This window comes from Lepus europaeus, chromosome X (genome assembly GCF_033115175.1).
Source record: "Lepus europaeus isolate LE1 chromosome X, mLepTim1.pri, whole genome shotgun sequence".
NCBI lineage: Eukaryota > Metazoa > Chordata > Mammalia > Lagomorpha > Leporidae > Lepus > Lepus europaeus.
Genome location: NC_084850.1, coordinates 128,463,565 through 128,474,414, shown reverse-complemented (window position 1 = coordinate 128,474,414; position 10,850 = coordinate 128,463,565).

Below are 10,850 nucleotides of genomic sequence, written 5' to 3'. Positions count from 1 at the left end.
TAAAATAATTGTTAAAAATATTTTCAGCCACAAGTTTGCAGGTTACTTTGGTGAATGTTTATTACACTTGTTACCAAACCTCATCTCTTCCTAGATGTGCCTAAATGTACCCCCCGCCCCCGTTTATTCACAGCAGCTGGCTCTCTGGAGTATTCCACCCACCAAAATCACTTCCCATCCATTCTGCCCTCCCATGCCTCCCCACCACGCACACAGAGAAACACATGGTTTCTTACATTTCTGGAAGCATCTGGATGACTGCTCACTTCTGTGATTCTTTTGGCTTGTTTAGATTTGAGTGTTCATCTCCTACTAAATGTCAATACAAATAAGGTTTACCCTGCTTAGCGCTACCAGGCAGCTTTGAATTAGTCTGGACGACAAGGGGATGAAGCAGGCACACTTGTTATATTCTCATTTTCTCTTACTTAGCACAGAACATTTTTAGGTACCTATAGTGCTGAGCAGCTTTCAGAAAAATATAAACCATTCCTTCAACTATGGCAGGCCTGAGGCCAGGAGCAAACTGTCAACCTCTGGTGGAACACGTACAGGGTAGAGAACGGAAGTCATCCATTTGACCTTCATCACGCTCTGTGCATAAAGGGTGGTGATAGAGAAGCCTCAGTGAAGCACTTATTTGTACTGTAACTAGTTTTGACGGGAAGAAATGAGGAATTGCACTTGGATTCTAGGTTATACCTTTTTGGACGCATGTCTCTATCAACTTCGGGAGGATTTGATGCAATATTTCACCTGTAAACACACGGTTTGGTCTTGTGGGCGACCACTTCTGGTCACTAGGCCTCCGCCAAGTGCAGCGTTTCCACTCTACAGAGCTCTTTCAGTTTCAAGGGGTTGAGTGACTCGTGCACCTTCTCTCTCTCTTGCTATGTACCATTTCTTCTATTAAGAAAATGACTTTAATTATATTCAGGTCACCTGGGAAAACATAGTGTAGTAGTGCTTTACCTGTTGACAAGCAACAATTTCCTGAAGCAAGCTATCTGATGCTACCTTACTGCTTAAAATGTTAATGGTGGCTCCTTACAGCATAAAAGTCAAATGCATTTTCTTATGTTCCTGTTTCTCTACCACCTGTCCCCAGGAAACCTCTCCAATGTCACCATTACCAACCAATTACTCTTTTTTAAATATTTATTTTGAAAGGCAAAATGATAGAGAAGGGGGTGGGTGGGAGAGGGATATCTTCCATCTACTGGTTCACTCCCCAAATGGCTGTAACAGCTAGGGCTGGGCCAGGCTGAAGCCAGGAGCCTCATCTGGTTCTCCTACATGAGTGGCAGGGCCCCAAGCACTTGGGCCAACTTCCACCGCTTTCCCAGGCACATCAGCAGGGAGCTGGGTTAGAAGCAGAGCAGTCAGGACTTGAACTGGTGCTTAAGCTGCTGTGCCACACTGCCAGCTCCTCATTTGCTCTAATGCAATGGTCTGAGTGTGCCTCGTTCATCTGCCTCCTCTCCGTCCCTCCCACCCTTCCCGTTTCCTTTTCACTCTTCCCCTTCCATCTTTTTCCTTTCTCTGTCTTCCTTCCCTTCTTCCTCCCTCTCTCCCTCCATCCAGCTTCCTCTTCCTACCCTCCCCCTTTCCTCTTCCTGCTTCCCTCCAGTGCACTCATTAAGCACCTACAGTACAACAGATGCTTGGCCTGGGAGGAAGGAGGAAACCAACAAAGCTGCTCCCAACATTTCGGGGGAGGGGGACATAGGCAGCAGCCCATACAGGATTTGCAATGGTGGGTGCATCTCCCAGCTTTGCCCAAGGAGCTCAAAGAAGCCTTCAGGGGAATGAGTTTGGAGGATACTTGGGGCTTACCAGGTAGACAAAGCCAGGACATTTATTGTTGGCAGAGGCAATGCACAAATGGAAGAGCAGAGGCAAGAAATGCTTCATCCATCCAGCCTCCCTCCCTCGCACGCATGCTTATTGAGTGTCTATGACGTGGCAAGCACCACGGTAGCCGTCAAGACACAGCACTATCCAAGAAAGACAAGTTCTCTGCCCTTAAGCAATGTATCTGTTAGTAGTAAAAATGATTCATGATTTTCTGGGACTTTCATGTCCCCCATTAGGGTGTTCAGGAACACCCTAGTTCCATGAGGCACTTCTAAATAGGTATGACAAGTGCGGCACTCTAAATACTCTCATCTGGAAATTTGCAAGGCACAGTTTCACAGGCAAGGCCCTGGCAAGTCTTCCATCAGGGAACCTGTTATTTTCATTTACTCAGCATTTCTCTAGTGCTTTTAACCAGGGGAGCCTTATTTTAAGCAGGAATTATTAATATGCAAAGCTAGTTTTCTCAGGGAGTCTCTGCAGGAAATGTTGGCACATTCCATTTTCCCAACCTTTTTGCTTATTCTATCAGTTACCTATTTTCATAATAATGCTGCATAAGAACAGTCACCAAACCTCAGTGGCATATGGTGATAAGCACTTAGTGCTTGTGCCCCTGGGGGAGTTGGTTAGGTGGCTCTCTGACATTGGCTGAGCTTGCTCTTGTGTCTGGTGTCTGGCTGGCTCCCGGCTGGGACAGCTAGGGTGCACTGGCTATGCTGTGCTTGTCACAGCCTCCACCAGACTAGCCTGGGCCCATTTTCCTGGTGCTGGCTGAGGGATCAGAGGCAACTAGAACTGTGTAAGCCAGTTTTTAGACTCCTGCTTAATCAAATCTTGCAACATCCCCATGTCCAAAGCAAGCCAGGTAATTGAGTCTAGAATCAAAATGGCAGGGAGGGAGATGTTGTGGGACAAACTTCTCTAGCACAGGATGAGGATACAGGGGGTAGGGGGAGAGGCTGGGCCAGTTTAATGCCCAACCACACCTACCTAAGGCTCCAATTCCTGTTCCCGGAATTCCTCGCTGACTCTCAGAGTCTTACCCAATTTTCCTTCTGAGATTTTCCAAGTTGAGGAACTCTCTTGAAGGCTCAGCTTGCCTACATTGGCTCCCCGAATCAGAAGATAGATTCCTGGAGGGTGGAGACCACAGTTTGGACTTTATTTGTGCCTCCGTGAGCACCTGGCACGGGGCTAGGCATGCAGGGGGTAGTTCCTGAAAGTGAACCGACTGAGGTCTGAAATCAGACACAGGGGAGCCAGGGCCCAGGTCTGGCCGACTCCCGAGGGCTGCCCCTGAACTGTGGCCCCCGAGTCCCCACACCACGCTGCTCTGTGCCTACCTACAGGGGCTGAATCTACTCCACGGGGCAGGAGACTGGCTGTAATGTCAGGGGACTCCTGCAGTGCAGCCGGAAGTGGCGCCTGGGTGTCTGCGCTTTCTTGCTCTTGTTGCCTTCTCAGCCCTCGCAGGCACTCTAACCACTTCCCTTGAACTTGAAGCTACACGGGACCTCACCTCCTGTGGTGGTGGTCCTTCTAAATTTGGGCCACTTGGCTCATTCCTTCCTGTCCTGTGTGGGCTTCCTGTCTCCCCTGGCTGCAGAGGCTGCATATCCGATCTCACGGCCAGTGGTCGGAGAGGCCTGTGGCCACGTGAGGAGAGCACTGTGGGCTTCAGCTCCTCCAAGTGCGCTCCTGGACCAGTCGAGTGGGCTTCACCGGAGAGCCGGTTGGACATGCAGACTCTTCGTCGCCACCCCTGATCGCCTGACCCAGTTGCCAGAGTCAAGCAGCCCCCCAGAGGGAGGCACGGTCAAGTCTAACAGGCACTGGCATCTGGTCTGGCTCCCAGCCGAGCTCTGCAGCTTGGCAAGTCCCTGCTGCTTGCTCACTTGGAAACCAGGGAGCTGGACACACCGTTCTCCCTGGGGTCACATCTGATGCGTTGAATTCTGCGTGTGACCACTCAGGTTACTTTGTTGTTCTGTCAGGGAAGCACAGAGGTGTGGGAAGTGGTAGAAAATGCTGTTTTACCCCAAATCCAGACCTTTTAGAGCTGCAAGGATCCTTACCGCCCATCTCTGGCTCCCTCCTGTTTTACGCCCACTTCAGGTCCAGCCTTGCCTAGGAGGATGTGTGTCTCCTGCTGTATCGACCCTCACTCCGCAGTGTGGGTTCTGGGCCAGCAGCGTCGTGGGCAGACCTGCGTGCTTGTGGGAAGTGCAGATTCTCTGGCCCCAGTCCTCACTCAAGGCAGGTGATCCCTAAGTACTGCCCAATTAGGGAACCCAAGGACTTGGGCCATCTTCTACTGCTTTCCCAGGCCATAGCAGAGAGCTGGATCAAAAGTGAAGCAGCTGGGACTCGAACTGGTGCCCTTATGGGATGCCTGCACTGCAGGTGGCGGCTTCACCTGCTACGCCACATCATGGGCCCCAGACTTGTGGTTTTGAGAAAGGTATTTATTTAACCCTCTCCAAGCTTCAGTTTCCTCATGTGCAAAAATGTGTAAAGCACTTAGCCTGATGCCTGGCATTTGGGAAGTGCTTAGTAAATGATAGCACAACCAGGCGCAGCAGCTGCAAGCACAGATTCGGCAGCCTGCCTGCCTGCCTGGGCTCATAATACAGGCTCTGTTAGGAAAAGAGGTGCAGGAGAGAGAGGAGGCAGCTTACAAATTTACAGCCAGACCGAACTTACTCAGAGAAAATAAATTCGTAGAGGTGGGTGACCAACTACCCCCATGCACACGATGGCCCTCAGTGCACATGATGGCCTTTTTATAGGCTAGGGATGGGGGTGGTGGTAGCCAGTAGCAGGCAGAAGTGAATTCCTGGAACTGGGTGGGCCCTTGGGGACCTGGAAAAGAATGCGGGGGTGGGGTATGCAGGCAATAGGCTGTGAGACCCAATTGAGATTCAAGGGCAAGGAATACATTCCAATGTTCCTGGATCTTTTGGGTACTGATCAAGAACAACTGGGGCTTATATCTTTGTTCCATCAGGCTCAGCCATTTGCTGTGTGACCTTCAGTCTGTCACTTAACTTCTCTGGGCCTGGCTTCCTTGGCTGCAAAACAGGAATAACAGCAGGTTTGTTTGGCAAGCTCATGAATTAATGTATGTAGGCATTTGGACACAGTCTGACCCGTGGTGAGAGTAAGTGGCTGTTCAAAGTGATCATATTCTGTTTAAAGAAGGAAAGGCAGGCCAACTTCAGTTGAGAGAGGAGTCCCTGTCTCCCACGCATGGGGATGGCAGGAAGTCCACAGCCCCACGCCGGCTTCCTGCTACCATGAGCACCCAGCCACTTCTCCGTGCTTTGCCACCCTCACCAGTGGAGGGGCAGAGGAGGATGGCTCCTGCGGCTGTGGGCCTCCTCCACAGGGACCAGGCCAGCAGCATGAGGAAGGCGAGCAGAGTCAAGGGGCTCTGTGGGAGGTATGTTTTGCTATACAATAAATTATGCCTACACCTGGGGGCTGGAAATAATAAATATTTATCATCTCATCATTTCCGTGGGTCACCATCGGGAGCAGTTTAGCTGCGTGGTTGTGGCTCAGTGGGGCAGGATCCTCTTCCTAGCTTCACCCCTGCAGTTGTTGGGAGGCCTGGGAAGGCCCCCTTCTAAGCTCAGCCAGGTGGGCCCCTCTGCTGGGCTGCTTCCCCCACTAGTAGTCAAGGGGAAAGGATAGCACGGGGGCCTGGAGGCCAGGAGGCAGGCACCCTAGAGCCGGCCAGCCCGGCTCCTCCCGGGGAAACCAGCTTCCTTCAAGCAGCCTTCCGGGAATTCCCACACAACCCTTTGGTTTAAGGCTCTCAGGGCAGAACTTCCTCATGTGGCCACACCAAAAGTCACAGGAGAGGTTGAGAGGGAGAATCTTCCAGCTAGAGGCATTTCCACCCCAAGGAAAATCAGGCTCGCACTGCTAATGAAGAAAGGGGGTGGCTAGTTTTGTTTTTCTACAGCTTAGTAGGAGAGCTGTGGTTCTCATCGTCTGGTCTCCAGACCACCAGCAGCAGTAGCAGCAGTAGCAGCAGCAGCACCTGGGAACTGGTTAGAACTGCTAATGCTCTGGCTCCAGGCCAGACCCGCTGACTCAGAAGTTCTGGGGGTGGGGCCTGGCCAGCTGTGTTCACAAGCCCTCCAGGGGATTCCGAGGTCTGCTCCCTTGTAACACCCACTGCTATAGAGGACAAGTTCATTGACATTCCTATGAATTTTTAAACAAGAGTGTTTATTTATTTGGAAGGCAGAGTGATGGGCCAGGAGGAGAGAATGATCTTTGATCTGCTGGTTCACTCCCCAGATGACTGCAACAGCCAGGGCTGGGGCCAGGCTGATCCCCAGAGCCTGGACCTTCGTCTGGTTCTCCCACAAGAGTGGCAGGGGCACGGGCAGTTAGGCCACCATCTGCTGCCTAGGGCGTGCATTAGCAGGAGGCTGGACTGGAAATGGAGGCGGCTGGACTTGGGACTACACCTGCCTCTCGTCTGGCTGCTTTGATAAGACATACAGTTCGCTTATAAGAACCAGCAGCTTGGTGGTGTCTTTAGTCAGCAGCATCCTGAAGAGAGACTCGGAAAGATGAGGTGTGCACCGCCTTATAATTTAGTTACAATCCACTTGGTCCTTTCCATCCTGAAGCTGCACAGGTTTGTATCGGGCGCCAAGTTCAGGTGTACAGATAAAGTTGGAGAGTATGCTTGACGAAGGATTTCTTTGTGATGAGCGAAGTTGCAGTGGCTGAAAATTCCATGTTTAAATACTAGGACCATAGTAGGATTATGAAATGGACCATGTATGTAATTGAATCCGGGCAAAGCTAACTGTTTGAATCAAAACTGAGGAAATAATAAATGAGGGTGGGCTGTAAAAACTGGGAGAACTTCCATAATCCACCAGCAGGTTATTGGGAGGCAGCCACATGGTGTGGACAACGGATTATGGAGTCTGCAGCCCAATGCCATTTGTTCATATACCCAAATTTCAGGGAGACTCAGGATTTCTGAGGTTCAGTTTCTTCCTAAAATAGGCATGGTAATAACTCTGTGGTCATTCAGCAGATGAGAAAATTCACTGATGTCCTGTCTGTAAGGCAGTGAACCCAACCCCTGGCACACAGTGGGGTCAGTGATGTGATTCGGTTTCTCCTTTCCCTTTACATAAATACTGTGTAGAGATGATTTATGGCACTAATGCTTTTTAAGTAGTTTCAGAAGTTATGAGGAAACACTATTCTAAATTTGGTTCCGATTTCCTTGAAAATCTATTTCCTTTTGTCTTATTCCAGTTTTCCTCATTATGCCAGTTTACATCGAGTTACATAAGCCTTCTCCATTTGGTGTTTATTGTCAATCGTTATTTTTTCCTCATTGTTATTACACCCTCTTTTGCAAATGGGCTTTGTAATTTAAACACTCTGGTTCTTTTTTGTTTTAGTTTGGTTTGGGCTTTTGGCTTTCCTTTTAATCCAACATCCCTAACAACTTCTTGCTTCGGCAGAGCTGAGGAAAGCAGGCAGGAGCCAGCACTTCCGGTGTGCCTGTACCCCAGGAGGGGACTGTCACCACCTCACGCCGAGAACAGTCCTGTGTCTTTTCACTCCTGGGTCTGTGTGCTTTAACTCCCAGCCTCCCTCTCTTCTCCTCTCTGAGCTCCTTGTTAGAAATGGGGGAGGGGCGCTCCTCACATCCCCACTCCCACCCCAGAAGGGGCCCGATCCTTGGGCTGAGCACCAGGCTCTTTTCTCAGAGTGGGACTGGATGGTGGCACCGAATTGAAGGGGAAGGAAGTGCACCAGTGAGAAGTAACAAGGCCACAATCCAGAAGCCTCTTTGCTCGGCTGTCCTCTCTGCCCTCCCCATTTCCTGCGTGGCTTTACCTTTGGCCCTGAAGCAGAGCTGGCCAACCGGGGAAGACAGGGCCATTCCTTGGGGTCTGGCCTGTGCAGTGTGTGGTTCTCTCAAGTCTTTCCTTGTGGCAAGAAGTGTGGAATAAAGCCATCAGGACACCCTGTGGGAGTGGCCCGTCCGAGGACTAGTTCTGGTTTATCACTGCAGAGTCTGGTCGGGGGACAGAAGCCACACAGCTATCTGAACAGGGAAGTTTCCTATAAAAACATTTTAACGAAGTATAAACTTGCTAAGTCGGTAACTGAAAGGGCAAAGGGAGAGTGCTAAGGCATTGTGGAGATACACCGTGCCTGCAGGAAGCTGCTGCCACTCCAGAGGCTTAGAGGACACAGGAAGAGTTTAGAAATGGAGAGGGTGGGCCCCATCTTGCTGAAACTCCTATCTCTGAGGCTGATCCTTGCTCATCCAGTGCTGACATCTCTAAGCCCAGAGAAGAGGTCATGAGGCTGCACACAAATCCCTGGGAAGCAGATGTTTGCCTGGCAGAGGCAAAAGCAGTGCAGCTGGCGAGGCAGAGATAAACGTGCTCCGTGGAGCCCCAGCCCCAGCACCGCAGAGCGGAGCCTAGGAGGCAGCTGCGGGAGAATGAATGACTAACTGGACAACTTAAGAGGCAGCACAAAACCTTTTGTACCATTGGGCAGGCCCTAGGACAGTGCTCCTCCACGTTAATATGCGCAGGAATCATCTGGGGATCTTGTTAAAGCACAGCTGGGCTGCCGGGCGGCCGACTCTTCCTGCCTAACAAGCTCCCAGGTGCTGCACGTGCCCAGCCTGGGAGGCTTCGAGGAATATAGTGTTGGCTTGGAGCCTTCCTGGTAGGTGGGGAGAGCAGCCCTTTTGCAGCCCTTCTGGCTGGGTTAGCTCTGCCCCTGTGACAGCCGGAAGGCAGGCATGTGGCATGCCACTTCTCCCACGGTCCTTACTCTAGGACTTGCCCATCGCTGTCCTTCACATCCAATTTGCCAAGATTTTGCTACTTACCGGGGATTTCGGGTGGTCACAGGTTAAAGCCTGGCCTTCTAAGCAAACGATCACATTTTAACCAGAGGCTTTTCCTATGGACCTCAAGGTGATACTCTGTCCACAGCCACCACTGCTTGTTTATTCTCCCACTTCCTGCTTAAGAGAGGAGTAGTATATACTGCTTAAGAGCTAGAAGAAAGGACTTTGAACATTTTCTCCATAAGGGAATGATAAATGTTTGAGGAGCTAGATATGTTTACACGGCTCTGAACATTACACAATGCATCCATGTGTCAAAACATCACAAGGCACCTCATAGTAAGTGCAATTTCTATGCTTCAGTTAAAACATTTTTTAAAACCGAGGTGAGGAAGAATCTCAAAATCGCGTACAGGCTCCCAGGGCCAGATTCATGTTTTCCCAAGGGGATGGATTATCTTGCCAGATCGGTGTGAGGAGAAAGCACAGCTTGAATGGCAAGCCCATGCTTCATAAATTGAAGGTATGACAAGCAGGGTGGCAGCCTCAGCTGAAGAGCGGAAATCTGGGAACATCCTGAGCAGACAACAGCCAAAGAATCAACTGCAAGCAGCCATGGGCACTGTTAGCCTTGGGCAGCTTGTTACAGGCTCTCGCGCTGGGGCTGGGCTCAATAGCTCCCTAGGTGGACTCAGCCACCCAACTCCCTGTGCAGTGGGTATGCGAAGCTGGCCTCATGCATCTTTATTGCAGGTGAGGGTGCAAAGGTGAGCAGGCAGTTGAAAAATAAATACTATGATTCAGATACTCCAAGTTGCAAAGTGGAAGATCTACTTCCTATCTAGATCATGTATGCTTTTCATGGACAGTGTCTGTGGCAGAGCAATCCTCTTGGTATCTGAAGTTACTGTGTCTCAATACATTTCCCCATACATTGATATGAGTTTATGTATAATCACTATGAGCTTCTGAAGGGCCGATTTTGAAAATGAGAAAACTGGAGCAGAGAGCTAGTAATGAATTGTTCAGGGTCAAAAGGAGGCAACATTTTGACCCAAGGCCTGGCCTGGATGGCTGTGTGCTTCAGTGACCCTGGAAACAAGGCTGCTGGGGCCTGGCTTTGAGGACCATACTGCAGTCAGTACACTGTCTCTGTGAAGGGCCCAATAGTAACTGGTTTTTGCTTTTTGGGCTATATCGGAGTACTTTTAATTCCATTATTCCATGAATTTTTAAAAGATAATGTTAGGGGCCAGCATTCTGGCATAAAGGGTAAAGCCACTGCCTGGGACACTGGCATCCCATGTGGGCACCAGTTCAAGTCCTGGCTGCTCCACTTCCCATCTAGCTTCCTGCTAATGACCTGAGAAAAATGGCAGAAGATAATTCAAGTGCTTGGCCCCTGCACCCATATGGGAGACCTGAAAGAAGCTCCTGGCTTCAGCCTGGTCCAGCTCTGGGGCCTTTGCAACCAATTTGGGAGTGAACCAGCAGATGGAAGGTCTTTCTCTTTCTCTCCCTCTCTCTCTGGAACTCTTTCAAAAAATAAATCTTTTAAAAAATCCTTTTAGTGCAAAACAATTTTGCAATTCATGAATAATTTCAAAATATGCATTTTCTGTAAACTTGTTTATTGTTATAAAATAGGTATTTAATCATCCTACATAAATAATTCCTCTTAAGGACTTCATTTTTCATAAAATTACCTATATCTTTAGAATTGGCAACCCAGCATCTAGAAGTTTTGAATGTTTTTATTTATGTAAAGGCAGCAAGTTTCATGTATTTCATATGTAGTTTTAAGAATATGATACTTCCCACCCTTCCCTCCCTTGATCTACCCTCCCTCCTCCTTTTTATTTTTTTATTTATTTTTTGGCAGGCAGAGTGGACAGTGAGAGAGAGAGAGAGACAGAAAGGTCTTCCTTTGCCATTGGTTCACCCTCCAATGGCCGCCGCGGTAGGCACGCTACGACCGGTGCACCACGCTGATCCGATGGCAGGAGCCAGGTGCTTCTCCTGGTCTCCTATGGGGTGCAGGGCCCAAGCACTTGGGCCATCCTCCACTGCCTTCCCGGGCCACAGCAGAGAACTGGCCTGGAAGAGGGGCAACCGGGACAGAATCCAG